Source organism: Podarcis cretensis, assembly GCF_951804945.1.
Source record: "Podarcis cretensis genome assembly, chromosome: 5".
Taxonomy (NCBI): Eukaryota; Metazoa; Chordata; class Lepidosauria; order Squamata; family Lacertidae; genus Podarcis; species Podarcis cretensis.
Genome location: NC_137174.1, coordinates 89,283,342 through 89,305,752, shown reverse-complemented (window position 1 = coordinate 89,305,752; position 22,411 = coordinate 89,283,342). Strand labels below are relative to the sequence as shown.

At 43.4% G+C, this 22,411-nt stretch overlaps 1 protein-coding gene across 1 annotated transcript in view; it reads right to left on the bottom strand.

Annotated features, from left to right (window-relative positions):
* Positions 1-12,465, bottom strand: part of NAALADL2 (N-acetylated alpha-linked acidic dipeptidase like 2) — an 819,134-nt gene extending 806,669 nt beyond the window's left edge. The window contains exon 1 of the mRNA XM_079977819.1: positions 12,405-12,465. The gene's annotated coding sequence lies outside the window, so the exon portion shown is untranslated. The remainder of the gene's footprint in view (positions 1-12,404) is intronic.
* Between the last annotated feature and the right edge of the window lie 9,946 nt (positions 12,466-22,411).

The following is a 22,411-nucleotide window of genomic DNA, read 5'->3' as shown; positions in this document are numbered from 1 at the left end:
GGGTTATGTGGTCAGCATGACTAAGCTGCTTCCGGTGAAACCAGAGCAGCCCATGGAAACGCCGTTTACCTTCCCGCCGGAGCGGTACCTATTTATCTACTTGCACTTTGACGTGCTTTCGAACTGCTAGGTTGGCAGGAGCAGGGACCCAAGAATGGGAGCTCACCCCGTCATGGGGATTCGAACCGCTGACCTTTTGATCGGCAAGCCCAAGAGGCTCAGTGGTTTAGACCACAGTGCCACAGCACTAACTGAACCTAAAGAGTGCTCACTAATGGTTCTCCAGCATCCAGGGGGGAAAGTGACAAGTGGGGTGCCCCAGGCTTCTGTCCTGGGCCCTTTGTTTTTCAACATCTCTATAGATGACTTGGGTGAAAGAACTGAGCGGATGCTCATCAAATCTGCAGAAGACACCAAACTGGGAGGGGTAGCTAATGCCGCAGAAGACAGAATCAGGATTCAAATGACTATAACAGATTGGAGAACTGGGCCCAAACTAACAAAATAAATTTCAACATGGACAAATGTAAGATTCTGCACATAGGCAGGAAGAACCAGATGCACAAATATAAGACAGGGGACACCTGGCTTACTAGCAGTATATATGAAAAGGATCTAAGTCAGGCTTCCTCATCCTCGGCCCTCCAGATGTTTTGAGACTACAATTCCCATCATCCCTGACCACTGGTCCTGCTAGCTAGGGATCATGGGAGTTGTAGGCCAAAAAACATCTGGAGGGCTGAGGCTGAGGAAGCCTGATCTAAGTGTCTTAATAGACCACAAACTTAACATTGGAGATTTGAAAGCACAGTTTGGGTGGTCGTCTGTCATGGATGCTTTAGCATTGCAGAGTTGGACTAGATGACCCTTGGGATCCATTCCAACTCTAACATCCTATATTTTAGGGCCCATCCTATTCTTCTCATTGTAAATTTTAATGGATTTTAACTTAATTGAATATTGTGTTTTTACATTGTTGTAACCCACCTTGGGACCTTATAGTGAAGAGTGGATAAGAAATCTAAATAAAAAAACATAATATTCATCATCATGGTTTGCATTAAACCATTCTCAGAGTAGGCCCACTGAAAATCATGGGCCATTAATTTCAGTGGGTCTATGCTGAATAGTCCAGCAGCATCCGCATCATATTAAAATAAAATATTGTAGTGTTAGTAGTATCAACATGGTGACCAATGTCTGCGGAATGCTCAGCAGCTCATTTCCAGGTTGGAAGTGAGTCACTGGTACTGGTGGTAACCAGATGCAATGCCATGTCATGGCTGTTATGTGTGAAGGGAGGAAAGGGGCACAGCAGGTTTCCCAATAATTGTGGACCCAGAGTGGTTGGCCCTGGGCCCTTCTGAGCACCCAGCCCTTCAGCAGTTGCCTGATCATACCAATACCTGCAGACACCATCTCTGTTTCCCCAAATTCATAAGTCTCTAAATGTTTCCATTACACTACATCAGTCCTAAGTTATAAGTGTCTACATTGTCAGGTATTAAGAAAGGTTTTCACCTTGGGCTAGTAATTATGTCATGGCCAACTCCCAGATCTGATGTCTCGTTTGACCCTAGGACAACACACTGCTGAAACCTCCTCCGCACAGAAAGAATACAGGCTTCTTCAACATAGTCAAATGTTTTGCTTCTGAATAGGACGGAAACCATTTATCTTAACAAAGGACACATCTAAATTTCTGGCATGCCCATCCACGAGTTGTCTCAGAGAAAAAGTCATGCTTGTATGCGATTTAACTTACATGGCTGGCTTTAGCTTAAGAAGAACATGGGGGTGTTTTCTTTCGTTTTTCTCCTTCTGGTTTTGCATTCATGAATCTGCTTAACCTTTTCACTCGACACCATATATTCCCTCCTATTAATTCTCTCTTCTTCGCTCTCTGTAGACACAGTTTTCTGTCTCTCTGCCTCAAATGTGCGGCAGTCAAGGGCTCGTCAAATGATGTGCTTGATAGACCTCTTTAAAAAGAATGTAGAGAGGGGGCTTTGTTTGGCTGCAAGCTTCACGAAGAACCATTTGGAAAATGAGACTGCAAGAAAACAAAGAGTGTAGTACTGGGGCACGGGGCCTTTTCCAGCTGATGGGCCACACTTCCTTTTGGTGAAGCCTTCTGGGGGTCTCATGTCACTGTGGGTGGGGCCAGAGGCAAAGGCAGGGGGAGCAGCAAATGCAGGTGTTTCCCTGGGACAGATGGGGCTCATCAACCTGAGGTCAAAACCAGCACTTTGAATTGGGCCCAGAAACTAATTGGTAGCCAGCACAGTTAGGCCAATGTCATATTTTGTAATTGCCCTGCAACCCATTCTTATGGCTCTGTATTAATACAACATGACAAGGATCTGTATTAATACAACATGACAAGGATCGTGACAATGCATGACATTTTTCTATAATTCAGCTGTGCAACATTATTTACAAAGTCATTTCAGAATGTGTGTGTGTGTATGTGGAGGGGGTCTCTGTTCACAGTAATACAACTGATAGTCAATGGGGACCTTGCAAGTTCTACAGCATGTAAAATCTACATAGTAAGGCAAGTGTGAACAAGACTGCAGGAAGATCTATGTATTAGATGAACCACGAAGGAGAGGTTTGGGTTAACACTATGTAACAATGATGGGGACATGGAGGAAATCAAAAGGTACTGAAAGGACAGGACAGGAAGTGAATGGAGGTTGAACTCTCATTCTCTTGTCTGCTCAGACTTCCCCATGTGCCTTGCTGGGTCAGTGGAGACATGATTTTACTCTTCCACGAGGGCACAGCCGATTAACCTAACGAACTAGCAAGGACTTTTCTTGGCAAGGAAGAAAGCTGCTGGCATCCAGATGATCTAACGACTGAAGACAAGTTACGCAAGTCTGAAGAAATGTGGAAAACTTTTAAGAAATAGTTTTGGTCCAAGATAAAATAACATGGAAAGGAAAGGACAGAAGTTGTCAAGAGACCATTACTACCTGGGAGGTTGCTTCACACACACACACACACACACCAGTTTTAAATATACTTTAATACATATTGATTGATGTGTTGAAAGTTTCATTGCAGTGCACATTAGATTAGGGCTGCTGAACTGACTTGATATGCTATATTATATGACAGCTAGGAAAATTAAAAGCCCTCAAGCTGTGATCTCGTCGGATCTTAGAAGCCAAAACCATGTTAGTAACGGAGTGGGGAAGTTGTTTACAGTCTCAGGTGATGCAGAAGAAAGAGAGACAGCTCTCCATTTCAAATTAGCTAGTCAAAAACAAAGACTTGTTGAGATTGCATGTATAGGGTGCCATAATAGAAAGCAGCCTTCCCCAGATGGTGCCCTCAAGAGATATAGGACAAGTCTCTTTGTCCCACAGAACATAAGTTATTGCATCAAGCCAGTGGTCCACCTAGTTCAGCATCCTGTTCGTACAGTGGATAACCAGATATTCATGGGAAGCCTACAAGCAGGACCAGAGCACAACAGTGCTCTCCCCACTTGTATCTCTCAGCATCTGGCATTGGGCACACTGGCTCCAAAAGTGGAGGTAGAACTTAGCCTTTTCCTTCATGGAAAAGAATTGTGAGGGGAGAGACTCCATCAGGCAAGGCCTTCTTCCACCTGCCTTACCCCACCCTCCAGTCTCTGCTTCTCAATTTGTATTGTATTATTTTATGCACTGTGGCTTGCCGTTGTTTTATTGCTTGTAGTTTCGAAATTATTTATTGTAATTGTTAAGAGTGGGTTTCTGTTTAATTTTTATATGCTGATATTATTATTCTATACTAGTCTAATGATTGTTGAATGTTTATTTGATGTAGATTGCTTATTTTAAAGCTGTCTTATTATCACGTTTTTGTATTGCATTAGATTGTTATAAGGTGTACATTCTTTGTTTCTTCAGCTTGTAAACTGCCTTGAGTATTGTAAGATAGAAAGGCGGTATACAAATTAAAAGTGATGATGTTGATAATGATGGATTTCTTCAATCCTCTCAGTAATCCAAATTGATGGCCATCACTACTTCTCATGCAAGCAAATTTCCCTACTTCAACTATGCACTGTGTGCCTGCCCTGAATCTTCCAACATTCAGCTTCATTCAACATTCCTGAGTTCTAGTGTTATGAGAGATTGGGGTGGGGGTGGGGGGACAGGACATTTTTCTATCCACTATGTCCAAACGCTGCATAAGTGAATACACCGCTGTCATGTTGCTTCCGAGTTAGCTTTTCTGTAAACTAAAAAGCTCCAAATGATATAACCTTTCTTCAAAGAGGAGTTTCTCCACCTCCTTGAGTATTTTGGTTGCCCCTTTCTTAACCTTTTCCAGCTCTACGACATCATTTATGAGGTGAGGTGACCAGATGATGGAAGACATCTTCAGGAAAAAATGGTCAAGGAAGACACCCAACAATCATCTCTTCTGATGGGGATAGAATGTATTTCTGAGCTAAGCAGCTATGGGCTTCACTAATATCTGGATGGGAGAAATTTTCTGGGCCTGAACCTTTAAAATGAAAATCTATGGTTCGGAGTGGGGTGTGTGTGTGTGTGTGTGTGTGTGTGTGTGTGTGTGTGTGCACCCCTGCAAAAGGCTGATCTTGGTGATTCTGACGAGACAGTGAGAACGGTGATTTCCGAAAGCACACAGCATCAAAGCAACTTGAGGTTTTATAGGGTAAACTAAGCATTTTCAATTGCACCAGGAGCACTGTTGATAGGCAGAGTTAGGTACTCAAGCACTTAGCTAGCAGAAGCCTGCCAGGATCTGTTTTGTTCTTTTGAGTGGGCCATCACTTTATCCACTGGCTCAAGGAGCAGCATTTACTACATGATGTGATCAGTTATATATTATCAGATGTCCATTGTGAAGGTGAAATATCGCTTTAGGAGGCATAATTCAGATCTTTCCCTTCTCTTTTCCTCCTTGCCCTCCCTTTCAGATTTTATGTTCCATTGACTTTATCATTACCATAAAGAATAGCACAGACTCTCCACTTCATTGCTGGGGAAAGGATCCCTCTGCCCAATTTTAAGCAAATAAACCTAGAAGCAGCACTTATCTTAGACATTAGATAACCTTCAGTGTTAAACCTTTGCTGCCACTTCTTTGCTCTCAGCTCTCCATGCCTAAAACAAAACAAACACCACACCTAAGTGTGACCTTGGACAAAACAATGCTAAATTGGCTGGCAATTTTTTAGGACGCACTGCCATTATTAACTTGCAATTTTTTCATTTTAGCCTGCCACTGATGCTTGGCAGCTTAAAATTTTTCATTTTCGCACTTGGATGAAGCTCACTGAAGTAGAGATTATGGAGATAGTGATGGTGAATTTTTTTACCGAGGGATCTTTCCACCTTTTCATTCTGTCAAATCAGGATAAAAATACAAAAGAGTTTCTCTTTAATGTATGGTTCATCAGCTGGGTATATCAGGATCAACTGGAAAAGTTAAAACTGTCCTTGGGCGTTGCTGAGTCTGAATTGTGAAAATCAAAGTATCATCAAAAATCAAGAATGCCGATTACTTCCACCAGCCAACATTCACTTGCAGAGGAACAAGGCTCTGTGTGTTCTAAGGATGAACAATTAGTCCACTTCAGTTCTATGTAAATTTTGCATGTGAGTAAATGGGGCTATGCTTCCCATAAGGTAAAGGTAAAGGGACCTCTGACAATTAAGTCCAGTCGTGGCCAACTCTGGGGTTGCGGTGCTCATCTCTCTTTATTGGCCGAGGGAGCCAGCATACAGCTTCCGGGTCATGTGGCCAGCATGACTAAGCTGCTTCTGGCGAACCAGAGCAGCACACGGAAACGCCATTTACCTTCCCGCCGGAGTGGTACCTATTTATCTACTTGTACTTTGACGTGCTTTCGAGCTGCTAGGTTGGCAGGAGCAGGGACCAAGCAATGGGAGCTCACCCCATCGTGGGGATTCGCGTAGCTCCTATTTAAACAACAGCAACAACAAAACAACAGTCATATTATGTGCAATCACACATTTAAAGTATCAAGTAGTTTTATTCTTGGTAACCATCCACAGTAAAAAGGTAAAGGTAAAGGACCCCTGGATGGTTAAGTCCAGTCAAAGGTGACTATGGGGTTGCGGCGCTCATCTCACTTTCAGGCCAAGAGAGCTGACGTTTGTCCACAGACAGCTTTCCAGGTCATGTGGCCAGCAGGACTAAACTGCTTCTGGCGCAACGCGACACCATGATGGAAGCCAGAGCGCATGGAAATGCTATGTCCCATCCACAGTATCTGGCTGTAAACTACCTGTAATTAATATTCCTGGCTGTGCCCTTCCCCTACCTCAGCCAGGTTCTTGCAACAGCATTGTCTTATTATTCTTTTTTTACAATTGCACAGTCAAATCTGATTGGCAATTTATTACGAGGTCATCCAATTCATGGCATGGACTGTGACAAGAGTGGAATCACCAGTATTTCATGAAGGAATTCAAAAAATCAAGTGTGGGTCTGTAGGAAGCCATAGCAGCTAGCACAAATATCGGAGCCAAATAGGATTTTGAAAAAGTTGTAGATTGTAGATTATACAGATGGTGACGGTCACGTTTTTCTGTTGTCTATTTCGAACTGTCATTCATTCCATCACATTAGGATAAACATAAATTAATCACCAATAGTTTTTATTCTACCAAGCCCTCTCTTCTTTCACCCTTTGTACAGTAGGATACATTCCAGCCATACAAATCTCAGAAAAGTGTGTGTGTGTGCATGCACACACCCCACCTAACTCCATCAAGATAAGCAAGAGGCTTTATCACAGCTCAAGGACACATTCCAATCAGTTCACCACATTTCTGCATCGGTCTGTGACCATCAGAAAATTTCATCAGCATTTTAGTATGTGCTTCTCAGAATAGACACACTTTTTGCAAGCTGTTTCCGCTAATATAAAGCATTTCCGTATGCTATTTTTTACCAATGTATGCACGTTAATGCACACTTCCCCTGAATATATGCGTTATCTGTACACATCATTTGGTTGGAGAACTGCACAGCAAAATTCAGTCTAGTGCAAATGTTGACTGACAGCTGCCTCTCGCTTTGCATATTGTTTCAAGAATGTGAATTAGCTAGGTTCAAGACGAGAACCAAACCAGATTATCTCCTCCATCCCCAAGCGGACCTGACTTTGGGCCTTACATTCCTCATATTAAAAACCACCCTGCTGTTTCTGTGCTTCCAGGCAGGTGTCTGTAGAAAAAGACATTTATTGTTTCACCCCCTCAGGGGTTTATTTCATTGCCTAGCTAGATAACAGTCCTACGTCTTATCCCTTTCCAGCAGCTGAACCCTAAATCCAGCTCTCCAAATCTCCAAACTTTTATTTGGTGCCAGTAAATCCCAAAGCGAGAACGCAGGAGACAACTTTCATAGTACAAAACAAAAGATGATCGTGTCAGAGGGGACTCGTGTGTTTTTTTTATATTCCCAGCATGAGAAGAGTGCTATAAAATCGTTAGCATCCTCCAGGGCCTGCTTACAACTATGGCATCCATGTTCAGATCAATGAATCCTCGTTTTTGTTTTTGTTTTGTTTTTAAAAAGCTAATTGCAAATTATTATTTATGCATGGAATTATCACATATTCTCCTAGGGGATTCACTTCAGACAGCCACCCTCCCTGGGAAGATGGCTGGCATTGAATTTAGATACACAGCTTGCAATCCAAAGCCTCTGTAACTTAGCCTAAACTGTGGTCTATCAGGGAAGGGGAATTTCTACAGGACTTTTTACCTTCTCAATGTTCTTAATGCAGGAGTAGGGAACCTCTCCCCCAGGCAAACCCTCTGCACCTTCTTCAAGATCTCTTGTGTGGTTGGAATTCATCCTGGAATTTTAATGGTGCCCTTTGCTTGCCTGGATAGAGAGATGTGCAAGGCAAGGCTGTAGAAACATCTCATTGTTTGCACAGCTGGAGTGTAGCTGTACAAAGGTAAGAGTTGCATTCATTGCTCCACCCACTTTTGCATCTGGCCCCACCCACCAATAGCAACTGGGCCCCAGGTTGCTCATGAGAAAACGAGGCCCTTGGGCTGAAAAGAAAGTTCCCCACCCTAATTTACTGGTCCCAATTCAATGGATGAGGAAGAACTATCAGCATGGTCACCATGGTGAAATCACGCCATTAGGAGCACTGGATTGGCATCTGCACTGTACCAACCTCCTTGCCACTGCATCCCTCCCCTTCCCAGTAAACACTGGCGACTCAGCTATTGGTTGCGCTGCAACCACACCACATCACCCACTACTAGTCAAAAGGCCTGTGGCATCATGACATCTGACGCCATAAGTCCTCTCCAACCAAAAGGCCTATTGAAACTGATTCATATGCTTTCATCTACAAACTATGGCAATATCAAACAGGTAAAGGCCATTCTAATGCATATATTTCAATCTTAATACAGATATCAGGGTGTGATACAGAAACAGCTATCAGGACACTCAATGATACAGGCCTTTTGCTTGAAAACCAACTTGGCCCTTCATCAGCATCTAGATCAGAGTTTCCCAAACTTGGGTCTTCAGCTGTTTTGGGACTGCAACTATCATCATCCCTGACCACTGGTCCTGCTAGCTAGGGTTGATGGGAGTTGTAGTCCAAAAACAACTGGAGACCCTGATCTAGACCAACATCTCCCAAGCTACTGGGTCCCTCCTCAAAATCTAATTCCACAGTCCTGTCCCAATCATCGTCCCCTGCTGACCAGCCCTGCCCAGATGTCTCCACAGGGTTCGTGACGGTGAGCACCACTCAGGTTTGTAAGAGTAGGTCATCCCAAAGATGGGGCACCCAAAGGCTCTATCCTCCATTGTTGCATGTCAAGCTTCTCACAACATAGAACAATATTTCAACTAGGCACGGAAGTAGGAATCACTTTTTAAAAAGAGCCTAAAAATAGAGGAAATAAGAACACTATACAGAACAGGAGTCTTTCAGTGTTACAGTTCTAAGATTATTGCAGCCATTGACTAGCAGTTCTGCGCCCTTCATAACTAGTGGGATAAAGTAAAATAAAACTCGCTAACATAGAATAATACTCCCTTATTTCCAACTGAGTGCATGCATACATTACAGGGAAGCTTAGCTCTGAGTATCTACATATCTTGACAGTTTGTCATTTTTATCCAATTCATTTTTTAAAACTCTCCCTGTCAGATTGACTTAAATTGGAGGGAGGGGGAAAGTGTGCTCAGCTGGTGAAATTTGCAGGGAATTCCCGTCTCTCAAATTCAGCACATCCTTTGGCACTGTGAAAAATAAGAATTGTTGTGTGCTTCCCACTTTTTCAATCAATGAGAAGTTCCAGGGGCGGCGCTTACTACAAAGAGACTAGTTTTCTTCAGGCCCGAGATCACTGGATGGTGGTTGTTGTTGTTATTATTATTATTATTATTATTATTATTATTATTATTATCATCATCATTATTACAGAGGTTTTGGAGTAATTGGGATTATTTATAAATATACTGATTAAACAGAGATGGAAGGGAAATGTTTAAGTATTTCTAGGTATATAGAAAGCTGCCTTTGATCAAGTACATCTAGCTAATATAGTCTACTTTGACGGGCAGTGGCTCTCCAGGATTTCAGACAGGTGTACCTCTCAGCCCTGTCTAGAGTTGTCAAGGAAAGAAGATGCTCTACAACTGAGCTATGTGGAATGAACAGGTAAGAACTCAGTCACTTAGCATGGCAGCAGCAGCACTTGGGAACTCCTTGCCTATTGAGATCCAGCAGGCTGTACTCTTCACTGTACTCTTTTCAGCACCTGCTATAAAAACATTCTTGTTTAGATAGTCCTCCTTCTGTTCCCCTCAGTAGGGAGTCAGCTATCATCACCACTCATCTCCTCCTCCTCCTCTGGGGAGTAGCAGGAATCATTCTATGGGCTCTGCCTTCCAAAGGCTGCTTGGAGGTCTGCTGCTGTTGTTCTCGAGTCTTCCCCTCTTGTTTATTGGAGCTCCCCTTCACTTACAGAGCCAGTGTGGTGTAGTGGTTAAGAGCGGTAGATTCGTAATCTGGAGAACCGGGTTCGCGTCTCCGCTCCTCCACATACAGCTGCTGGGTGACCTTGGGCTAGTCACACTTCTTTGAAGTCTCTCAGCCCCACTCACCTCACAGAGTGTTTGTGGTGGAAGAGGAAAGGAAAGGAGAATGTTAGCCACTAACAGATGCGTCTTAAAAGAAACAGAAGTACCTCCACTCATGGCAATCCAATTCCAATGAGAGTCCTCTCCAGATCAAAACCTTGACACTCAATGGGTGATTCATTTAGCAGGTCATCTTTCTCCTTTATCTAGAGCACGCCTGTTTCTTAAGTCCAAATGCAGATGCGTCTTAAAAGAAACAGAAGTACCTCCACTCATGGCGACCACATTGGGGAGTTTCCGATACATACAGTGCTATGCACTCTGCATCCCTGCTCCCACATTCCATCGGAGTGAGAGGCAGTTATAGGATGATCTGCGAGTGAAAGCTCTCCCGCCCCCGACCCTGGGGCGGGGGGCTTGCGAGGATAATTACTCCCGGATTATCCTTAATTAACTGCACGGCTGGCACTCGCTATCGTGGGGTCCGCTGTTCACCATGGCGGCATCGCCGGAAGTCCTACACACTTTTAGGCACCAGGCGTAAATGTTCCTTTGGTTGATTTGATTGACAACCTATGCCCTATCCTGTGTTGGGGGTTTATTGGGTTGTTGTTTTCCTAAGCCGATTATTTACTTTGTGGTTTTATACAGTGGTACCTTGGGTTACAGACGCTTCAGGTTATGCGTTTTCAGGTTGCACACCGCACTGAACCTGGAAGTACAGGAACGGGTTACTTCCAGGTTTTGGCGCTTGCGCATGCGCAGAAACACTGAATCGCGACCTGTGCATGTGCAGGCATGGCGCTGCGGGTTGCGAACGTGCTTCCTGCACGGATCACGTTCGCAACCCGAGGTTCCACTGTATCCCGATTTTATCTTGTGAACCACCCTGAGACCTGCAGGTATCGGGCAATATATTATTATATTAATGTCTAGGTTAATCAGTCCGCTCTTCACAGCCTGTTTTTACTCAGCAATGACACCAGGGGAATGACACCACATCATGATGCAGCATCAAACCTATAGAGCCATTCTGTGGGGAAACAGGAATGCAGCATCAGAGGTTCTGCCCCCATTTGAAGCAGCCACAGTTAGTACTGACCACAGTTTCTTGGGTTCAGATTGTTGTGGAGGGTAGGGTGATTAAAAAAATCAATCCTCCTGTCAGACTGGTATATATCCCCTCATTTACCCTGTTTCAAATATTCCACCTTTCTTCAGTTGAGTTTCTTTTCATTCAGCCAAGTAAGCTGCTCAAGTATATGTCAATCAAAGCTTTAATAATAAAGAAAGTTCTAACACAGTAACATACTGTTTGAGAGAAATTAAAACCACATGATGAGGCAAAAATGACAGTTGGTCTAACTGAATTTAACTGAACACCCAAAGGGAAGGGGTCGATTCAGGAGCAGAACACAAAAGCCCCACCCACCAGATGCCAGACATTCTAATATTCAAATTAGGCCCCAGTGTTTTTCTAACACAGATGACATGACAAGTGGCAGTTAATGATAATGATGATGATGATGATGATGATGATAATAATAATAATAATAATACTAATAACAATGGGGAAAGCTTCTGAACATCTCTGAACAGCTGTGTCAGATAAGCTGAAAAACAGAGCAAGGAGTTTGTGACCCTGAGGCTCACCTGGGTACATTATTGCCACAATAAACCATGATTTATAATGATGTTCAAATACACCCACTTGCCCAATAGTTTGTTTGCTCCTTCCAATAAAGAAAACCAAATGAGAAAATACACTTCTCCAAAATGGTTCAGTAACTCCCTAATATAGGTTCTGTTTCTGTTGAAATTATTGTTTGTCATTTTAGTTTGCAGTGACTAATTGCAGCATTAATATCAGCTTTTCCAGCCAACATTCATTTCTATTTAATGTTTTCTTTAAATGTATCTTAGGAGCATTAGAAGTAAAAGAGGCTGTATTAGAAAATGTGTCTTTTAAAAAAACCAGTCCATGTAATATGCATGTGCAAAATTGCCAAGTTTAAATATTCATAACTTCAAAGCTAATGGCCCAATTTAATACAAATTTATATTTTCAAAATCTCCATGCCTGACTACAAAGCAAGGCCAAAGTGAAGTGGTTACTTTTTGCCATTTTTTTAGTTATATAAGCATCTAGATATTACAGCACAGTAGTGAATGCACTTCAATATTTATTTACAAGGAGGGAAACTCATTTAAAATACATTTACTCATAAAAATGTATGGTTTGAGAAGGAGGACAATGATTTACAAAGAGAAAAGCTCACCCAACTTTCTCACGATTTCTAGGGGAAGGGAAACTCTTGAAGGGATGTCAGCAAAGAAAACATTCTTGGTGTGTTTGCTGGGGGAACGAAATAATAGTTCCTGAAATAAAGCTGCAGTTCATCTCTAGCAATTGCAAAGGCAAACCACTAACATCGTAATTATTTGGGGGCCCATTTCTTTGTTCGCTTACAGGAGCCCATGTGGTGTAGTGGTTATGAGGCATCTAATCATAAGCCTGCATTTTTATTGAGGCTTGATCAGGGCTTGTATTTTAAAATGAGCTTAAAGATTTTCAAATGTTTTATGCCAGGCAGAAGACCAGCTGCCTAGAAGAACCTTGGCAATGTTTTTGTGAGCCAGTGTGGTGTAGTGGTTAAGAGCGGTAGTCTCGTAATCTGGGGAACCGGGTTCGAGTCTCCGCTCCTCCACATGCAGCTGCTGGGTGACCTTGGGCCAGTCACACTTCTCTGAAGTCTCTCAGCCCCACTCACCCCACAGAGTGTTTGTTGTGGGGGAGGAAGGGAAAGGAGAATGTTAGCCGCTTTGAGACTCCTTAAAGGGAGTGAAAGGCGGGATATCAAATCCAAACTCTTCTTCTTCTTCTTCTTCTTTTACTCCTAGACAAGGGGGGCCCCTGATTTATAGCAGAAAACAATTCTCAAAGTCGTAAAAAGGGAATTACAGGGTAAGAGCCAAGGTTACACTGACCCTACAAATTAAGGGTTGATAAATAGTAAAATGAGCCATATCTTCTTCCTAAGGTTAAAAAGGCCAAGAGCAAATTGAAAAGCAACTGGTCTGGCTGGCAGGAAGAGAGTATTTTGGGAAGTCTTTTTCTAAAGTTGTTTCTTTCTTAAACTGAGATCCTTTTAAGATTTCTTTTCCTTTTAAAAGGTTATTTGTGTTATGTATTAAATATATATTGGCTTAAATGTAATTATGCAAAGGAATTAGAAGCTAAGAAATGTTAAATCCTTATGCTAGATTCTTATTTCATATAGTTGTAAGAGTTGTAACTATCCTGAAATTAAGTCAGCCACCAGCCCAGCCTCCTGCCAGACAGGAGACGCCATCGAGCACTCCTGATATATGGTTGTCAGGCCTTTTGTTTAGAAACCTTCAAATGAAGGAGATCTCTCAATGTTGATGTGAACTCAAAATCCTTGACATATGTTTAAGATAAAAATTCAAGATTAAACCATTTGTTTTGGAGGGCAATAGGGCAAGGAGGGCAGGAGGTGAGCTGGTAATTAAGGTTCCTTGTTAAGACACATGTAAGATATATTACTACTTATTTGTCATTTATAGATAGAAGAATATATAGCTTTTTGTTTCCCATAAAAGGACAGAAGGAAATGGGTGTATCTTTTGTGATTGGTTCTAGCAAACAGCCAATAGGAATTTCAACCAGGCTGATTGGACAGAGGCAGCCACAGGAGGAGCAAGGGGGCTGGATTAAGGAAATATAAGTGCTGGCCAGAATGGCAGGAGGCCAGGCCAGAGCTTGGTAACCATATACCACTGTGCCTCATATTTATTTGTCTGACAAATAAATTATTATTTTAATTTCTCTATTGCTGCATTGAATATTTCATTCCAGCTAAGCGTTAACCACAAGCAGGGTGCTACAGTTAGAGCGTTAGGCTAGGACCTGGGATACCAGTTCAAATCCCCACTCAGACCTAAAGCTCACTGGGTGACCTTCGGCTTGTCACTGCTTCTCAGCCTAACATACTCCACAGGGTTGTTGTGAAGACTAAATGAGAAGTGGGAGGGGGGTACCATGTATGCTCCCTTGAGCTCCTTTGAGAAAAGATGGGATATACAGTGGTACCTTGGGTTAAGAACTTAATTCGTTCCATAGGTCCGTTCTTAACCTGAAACTGTTCTTAACTTGAGGTACCTCTTTAGCTAATGGGGCCTGCTGCTGCTGCCACTGCGCAGTTTCTGTTCTCATCCTGAAGCAAAGTTCATAACCCCAGGTACTATTTCTGGGTTAGCGGAGACTGTAACCTGAAGCGTCTGTAACCCAAGGTACCACTGTAAATGCAAAAAGTAAACAAATATGTCCACATGCAGTACTAATGTGACCCGCATGGCCATCCGTGCACCCGTCCGTCAATTCCTCCTATGGCACCGGTATAGCATCCCTATTTTAAAACCCTTAAAAATCCACATTGCACAAAACATGGTTTGCTCCCCACATTTGGTTCCTGTTTGCACTGGCTCTACACGGAAAAAAACCAAACACAATTCATATACACCCACATTTCACTGGATGCAGGGGGCCAACTTAAATAAAATAGTGGGGAGGCAGCAAAGCCCCACCCTGCATACATGTACATACAATCTGAATGGCAATGCCCAGAAACTACAACTAATTCAGAATGCGGCAGCTAGACAGGTGACTGGGAGTGGCCGCCAAGACCATATAACTCTGGTCCTGAAAGACCTGCATTGGCTCCCAGTACATTTCTGAACACAATTCAAAGTGTTGGTGCTGACCTTTAAAGCCCTAAATGTCCTCGGTCCAGTATACCTGAAGGAGCATCTCCATCCCCATCGTTCAGCCCGGACACTGAGGTCCAGAGCTGAGGGCCTTCTGGCAATTCCCTCACTGCGAGAAGCCAAGTTACAGGGAGCCAGGCAGAGGGCCTTCTCAGTTGTGGCTCCTGCCCTGTGGAACACCCTCCCATCAGATGTCAAGGAAATAAACAACTATCCGACTTTTAGAAGACATCTGAAGGTGGCCCTGTTTAGGGAAGTTTTTAATGTCTGATGTTTTATCGTGTTTCAAATATTTTGTTGGAAGCTGCCCAGAGTGGTTGGGGAAACCATTCCAGATGGGCAGGGTACAAATAATATATATATATATATATATATATATATATATATATATATATATATATATATATATATCACACGATTATGGGGTGGGAGCTCAAATATTTTATTGGGGGGGGGGGGGCTGAAGGGACTTTGGCCCCTAGGAATTGGCTCCTATAACTGGATATCCCCCTTCCATTCTGAACAGTGGTGCAAAGAAGAGGTGCAAAGACCTTCTCTCTGAGTAAGCACCGCAGTTGCTGATGTATGTACATTGTATATTCCATCAACTGGGGTGGGGTGGGGAGAGAGATGCACCTGAACCATTTTCTGGATCTTTTTGCTCTTACGGACATGGTGCTCAATTTGAATACAGCAAGTGCATCCCCTAAAACTGTTCTTGAAGGTTCCTTCAACCCACTTGAGAGCCAGTGTGGTGCAGTGGTTAAGAGCGGTAGTCTCGTAATCTGGGGAACCGGGTTCACGTCTACGCTCCTCCACCTGCAGCTGCTGGGTGACCTTGGGCCAGTCACACTTCTTTGAAGTCTCTCACCCCCACTCACCTCACAGAGTGTTTGTTGTGGGGGAGGAAGGGAAAGGAGAATGTTAGCCGCTTTGAGACTCCTTCAGGTAGTGATAAAGTGGGATATCAAATCCAAACTCTTCTTCTCTTCTTCCACTAAGGAGGGTTATAGGGTGCAGAGGAGAAGAAGGGGGAAGTCCCATTGTGCAAGCAGAATTCTTTGTACCACACTGCCTAGCATTTGCAACTTGCATGCAAATCTGTGTCCTCTTTTTTGCCCAAATGTCCACCCTGTGCACAAGAGCCCTACAACCCACCTGGAAGTTCTTCAAGAGGGCCATTAATATGAATAGAATAGGCACAAGGACACTTTGCACCAACAAACAAAGTAATTCCTGGCCAATTTATTTCTTGGTTTCCTGATATGAAATAAATCTGTTTTCTCTAGATTCCTAGTCCTGTATTATTGCGGCTCCCTTATAATGGGTCTTAGAGGATTGCTTCTGTCCATGGAATGCCTCTCACAATCCTTCCCTATTACTGAGGCTTATCATATGTAGAAAAATGCGAGTCTTACCTCTCCCATCATATTGGCTGCCTCCAGATATCCTCCTTTGCCAGCCTAATTTCTTGTTCCACTCATAATGACTGAAGAAGCTAAACTATGCTGAACAAGTCTCCCCTACAGCTCAACTTCTTGGTGCATTGTTATTACAAAAAAACAAAAAACAGAAAGAAGGGAGTACTCTGTAAAGCCAATTAAACTTAATGTAGGCAGCGGTTCAATGCAAATCGTTGTTAGTGTGATGTTTTGCAATTTGCGGGTGTCAATCCATCAGCCTGGTTTTCCAGAAGCAAAAGGCAGGCTTAATATTTTAAGTGTTTCAAAGCCAGGCTGGCCTGACTAAATGGATGACAAAGGTTGTGCTTCCCCTTGCAGCTTGGCTCTGCACACACCACAGTCCATGCACATCTAAATACTCTCTGAATCCTTTTAAAATGGAGATCAATAGTCAACAATAGTCCTCCTGGAGAGGAATCTCAGTGTGGCTTGGGAGTCACCCTGTGTCCCCTTCTGCTGACTGTTCTTTTGACAGTCGGGCTATAGCTAAGTAGTGCTAAACCATCTGTGTTGCATCCAGAAGGCACCAGGTCCAATCCCTAGAATCTCCAGGTTGGGATGTGAAATACTTGCTTGAACAGGGTTTTTTGGGAAAGGACTGTTTTTAATTAAAGGGCTGGTGCCGTGCTGTTTGTATTGTACTTATTGGTATGTTTTAAACAGGTCTTATATATTATATAGTTTTAATTCAATCAATGCTTAATTGCATTTTAATGTTTGATTTTTCTATTTTTTTAGTGGCTCCTGTTTTTATCTTCAAGCGGCTTTGAGTCCCATCAGGGCAAAAAACGGGAGTATAAATAAATTTTGCTTCCATATATTCAATGCAAAATTCAGAGAAGTGTGAATGTTTTGTATGTATGTCCTAAGTCTCCACACCATTCATACCAGAAACTCAGCAGGTACGTATGAAAGGAAAATGATACAACTTCACCAACCCACACACACAAACAGCTGAAGCGTTCTCTGCAAAACCATCTGTTGTCTTTTGCTCTCTGACCATTTTTTAAAATGTATTGTGTGTGATATCCGCCCCCTCTCTATATCTTCCCTAGCCTCCTCCTCACACAAAAATGCTGCTACGGGAACAAAATGATTCAGTTTGCATGGTGAATACGGTAAAGACAGGAACATATGGTGAAATAAACTTTCTCTTGCACTGTTCTTAGCAAAGCAAGCACACCTTTAAGCAAGCACAGAGAAGAGACAGCTAAAATATGCTCGACTCCACATGAAGACTACTAATACACATGTGGTTTTTCTTCAAGTGGGAATCCCATTCCTCACTAATTATATTATGTAGATATCTAGTTAGAGGTTTGTCAGAGTAATCCCTTCCTAACCACTAACTATTCAGCAGGGGGTTTAAAATTTTGTCTTTCTAATGGATGCCTTCCACAGCTCCTTTTGCAGTGGGGGGAGGACGCAAGCTGCAACCTAACAGCTAGGATTTTACCTCCTTCTGATATCATTGCATTGTATTATAATATTAAGATGCTGAAGTCTCACCAATTCACTCGCAAGGGGACTGAAATTAGCACGGCACGTCCTGCTGAACAAGAGAACTGGAAATGGGGGAAAATACAACAAAAAGCCACTCATGTAATAGAAAATTAGAAAAGGAAATATTAGTGTACCCCTCCATTAAAATGGGGGATTGTATTGCACCCCAAGATAGCACAGGGACTTTCAATCAGTGGGGGGAACCCCCCCAAAGATTGGCATAAGGTAACCCAAGACATACCAATTGCTAGAGAAATCTGAATCAGAGACATTTTAGCAATTTCTCCAGAAAAACGGGGTGAAGGAGGTAACAAGAAACTGATAATGGGAATTGCTTGTACCTCATAGTCCAGGCTTGAAGTTTGCTTCATAACAGATGCCAGCATCCCAGCTAGAGATAGGCAAATTTCGGGGTCGTGTCACTCATAACATCTGTCCCATACTGTCTTCACAATAATCTAAACATTTTCATGATGTTTGTGGGAGTGGCCATAGTTCAGTGGTCAGGGCAGCATATTACCAAGGTCCACCCCTGTTCCCAGGCTCCCTGGTTATGCTGTGCATGTGCAGCAATACCCAGGACTTGAACTTTCAGAACAGAAACAAAACATCCAGGTGTATAACAGGTCGTACAAAGCAGCGGAGACAGCAATAGCAGAAGCTCAGGTGTCCAGGTCTTGAAGGTACAGTGATCCTAACCCAGAGTCAGAACTGATCTGTTTACAAAGGATTCTTCCCCAACCCATTTAGCATGTTCCATCTCTAGTCTTTCAGCAAGAATCCTTTTCACTTTTCAATTGAATGCAGCGTGCCAACTAGCCCTCGTCAAGCCCATTTTGAAAAGTCATTCCCATTGCTCGTTTCGGCCGTCTTCTGCATAACGCCCCTGTACAATCAGCCCTCTCCAATCACCACCTCGTGATCTTAAGAGCTCAGAACACAAAAATGTCAGCATCACTTAGCAATCTGGGATGACCCCAGCACATTTCATTTATCTCAATAACCTTCTCCTTCGGTTTTACCACGGCTGCTAAAAACCCTCTCCAGAGAGGAGGTGAGGAATTCATACGAGACCCCTAACAGCTTATCGGAGTTCACCTTTCAACTTGATTTCTGCTCTGCTTGTCAAAAGTATATGTCAAGAAGCAGTTTCGTGATTCTTATTCATAGTTCTCTCATTCCTCCCTAATGTTGCTTGCATTTCCCAAATAGTCTGCCGAGGACACATAAAAATGGATAGAAAAACAAAAGTATATTCCAGGAACTTATTTGCTGCAGTGCATGAAAGTGCTGGGTTCAGTTTGACCTCAGAAGAAAACACGAATCAGGCCCATCGAGCTGAAAAATCCACTCCACTTCCCAGTGGGGAGGAGTTGCGATGGACTGTGTGGCCACCCACTCCCCACTGGGGGTGGGGGACTTTGTCCCCTGTTGCCTGGGGGATCCCAGCCACATCAGAGCCCGGCCAGCCAATCCACTGGCCGGGGGTGTGTGACCAGGGCTGTTTAAACTGAGGAGCGAGCCAGAGGACTTCCTCAATCACCCGCCCTCCCTCCCAATTTTGCAGGTTAGGCAATGGCCTGGCTATAGACTTTGGTTGGTCGCCTTGGTTGTCCGAGGGGCCTGGTAGGAATTTTTCCACTTAGCAAATTGGCACTGACCACTTGGTTTTCGCCTACCTCGTAGCAATCGTCACAACTTTGTTAGGGTTGTGGTTAGGCATTGTTTGACCTTGTGAGGGGGAGGTGAGGTGTGGCCATCACCTGCTCCTCCATGCTTAAGGGTATTCCGTTAAAGGAATCCGGGGGGGGGGTTGATCTTGTCCGAAGCCCGGCTGGGGTCTAGGGCCTTAACACGACCCTGATGGGAACACCAGGGGGAGCTTGAGTTGATTCGCATCGACAGGGCTCCCCCTACCGGTGCCTTACCCTTACTGGACTTCCTGCACAATTGGCAGGAGTCAGATATAGTCAGGTCCAAGCAATGCCTAAGCCAATACCACTCACATTCTGTAATTCAATAAAGTTGTGGCCAAAATTTGCTCAGTAACATAAACCTAGTATCTGTGTCCTTGTGTGAGATATTTCCAATCGGGGGGGGGGGGGTGCGGGGTCTCAACACACAACTGCCCTGCCCTGGTTGTAAGCCCTGGTTTGAAACGGTGTTTTCCTTTTCTGCCTTGTAACTTACTGCTTTCTGAAATAAAGCAGAATAGACTGTGGTTCCCCACTTCTTGCCTTCCTTTGTTTTACCAGTCTTTGAAAGAATACTGCACGGGCAACTAAGCTTAAGATGCCAGTAGCCAAAGCGCAAAGAGTGAGTAGCGCTGTAATTTGGATCAAGGTGCATCCAACAAGCTAACAAATATTCTATTGCCACTCCTATGTTAAATTGTATTATATAAGGTAGCGGATTTAAGCATGGTTTTGTGAATGCTTTGAGTGACCAGCCCATGTTCACATCCCCACACATATCTTGGCTCAGCTCACAATATGATGCCTTTCCAAGATACACCGAGTCATGAGCAAAACATGTATATCTAATTTCACAGGACCTACTTTACCTACCCAAACGCAACTGCATGAGAACTTTGCATTATGAAAAGGATCACATGAATCTGATGTTACAATATGGATGCAATGCAGCTGCAAAGTGCTAGCTTGAAAAGTAAACATGATGGGAATGTTGGGACTGCCCGTGGGGAAAAAAGGGACAGTCAATTCACAGTGCGAAGCACCGGAATTAACTCAGAGTGTAATGTGAGCTCTTCCGTTTATTCCTGTCCAGGAAGTGCAGGAAGTTTTTGTCTCTAGACTGTTGGAGCTTGAAGAGAGCAGTCATGTTTTTTGTAATGCTGCAAAGACAGAAATAAAGGCATGTAAATACGTTTCTGTCTATCTCTTCCCCCTGCCCGGGGGGGGGGGCAGGAAAGAGGGGGGGTGTTCTTCTCACGCTGAGAAGGATCGCCTGGACCTTGCTGGGGAATGCAGCCAGGGAGGTCAACAGGGAATCATGCCGGGTGCCTGGGAGAGTTGCCAGTTTCTCCTGATAAAGGCTTGATTCCCGACATCTGCAACTTAAAAAACACCTGCAAGGTACATCTAAAGACTGTTCTACCTACCCACCTAACTGGGGCTGTGGAACCTCTTACCATTTATTGCCAACCTTACACAAGGTTGGTTGGCGCATTCAGAATACTTAACACACCCATGGCTAGATGAAGTCATCAAACTCAGTGTAGGGTCTTAGCTCCTTCTCCCACTGAGAGTCTTTCAGGATTTTTTTACCCTTCTTTCCTGGGTTCCATCTGGACACTTTGCCAGTGCTCTTTCTTCCTGTAAGAGCCTGATGGGAATCATATAAATTACATAAGCTGGTTTTAATTCCTTCATATTCTAGACCCATATGTCTTTTCCATAAGAAAAACAACTCCCTGCTGGCTTAAAAAAACAAAAAACACATGGGCCCTCCTTTATCGACTGTAATCATTTGGTTTTTATCAGCACCTGCAAGTACTGTATTTTACAAAGTGCCCTTCACAGTTCCCTCAATTCATGTCAGTCAACGGATAGCCATTTTCAGTGGGGTGAAATTTTAATAAGCAATAATCCTCAACAGAGCAACATATTTAAAATTAAGCATACACTTAACTGCTTTACTCTATACACAGAATAATGTGTGTGTGTTGTTGCCTGCCACCCCAATCTCTGATTGGTGAGAGGTTCCAGGGGTTCCAGGCACTTACCCAGGGTTCAGTCTCCTTAGAATGAGGGACAGTGGAGACTGTGGTGTCTTTAGGATATATGGTTTATTTACACATATCTACAACCTGGAAGTGAGAGCTGGACCATAAAGAAGGCTGATCGCTGAAGAATTGATGCTTTTGAATTATGGTGCTGAAGGAGACTCTTGAGAGTCCCATGGACTGCAAGAAGACCAAACCTATCCATTCTGAAGGTAATCAGCCCTGAGTGCTCATTGGAAGGACAAATCCTGAAGCTGAGGCTCCAATACTTTGGCCACCTCACGAGAAGAGAAGACTCCCTGGAAAAGACCCTGATGTTGGGAAAGATTGAGGGCACAAGGAGAAGGGAGTGACAGAGGATGAGATGGTTGGACAGTGTTCTCAAAGCTATGAACATGAGTTTGACCAAACTGCGGGAAGCAGTGGAAGACAGGAGTGCCTGGCGTGCTCTGGTCCATGGGGTCACAAAGAGTCGGACACGACTAAACAACTAAATAACAAGCTGACTTCACCTTGACATTCTCTTCTTATTCATTATCTTTCACTGCCCACATAAATTCTTCTGTCAGGTATTAAACACTGGCAAACGTGTTTATTCACAATGCAAGAATAATGCTGCAGTTCTGTATACACAATGACAGTAAATCCCACTGAAAATGTGGGATAGCTAGTGCTATCCCTAATCCTTAAAAAAACCCCCAAAAAACTACACCTGAGGTTGCATCATGCAATTTAATGTAGAAAGTACCAAAAATCGCAATTGAACACCCAGACTTCCTGTAAGTGG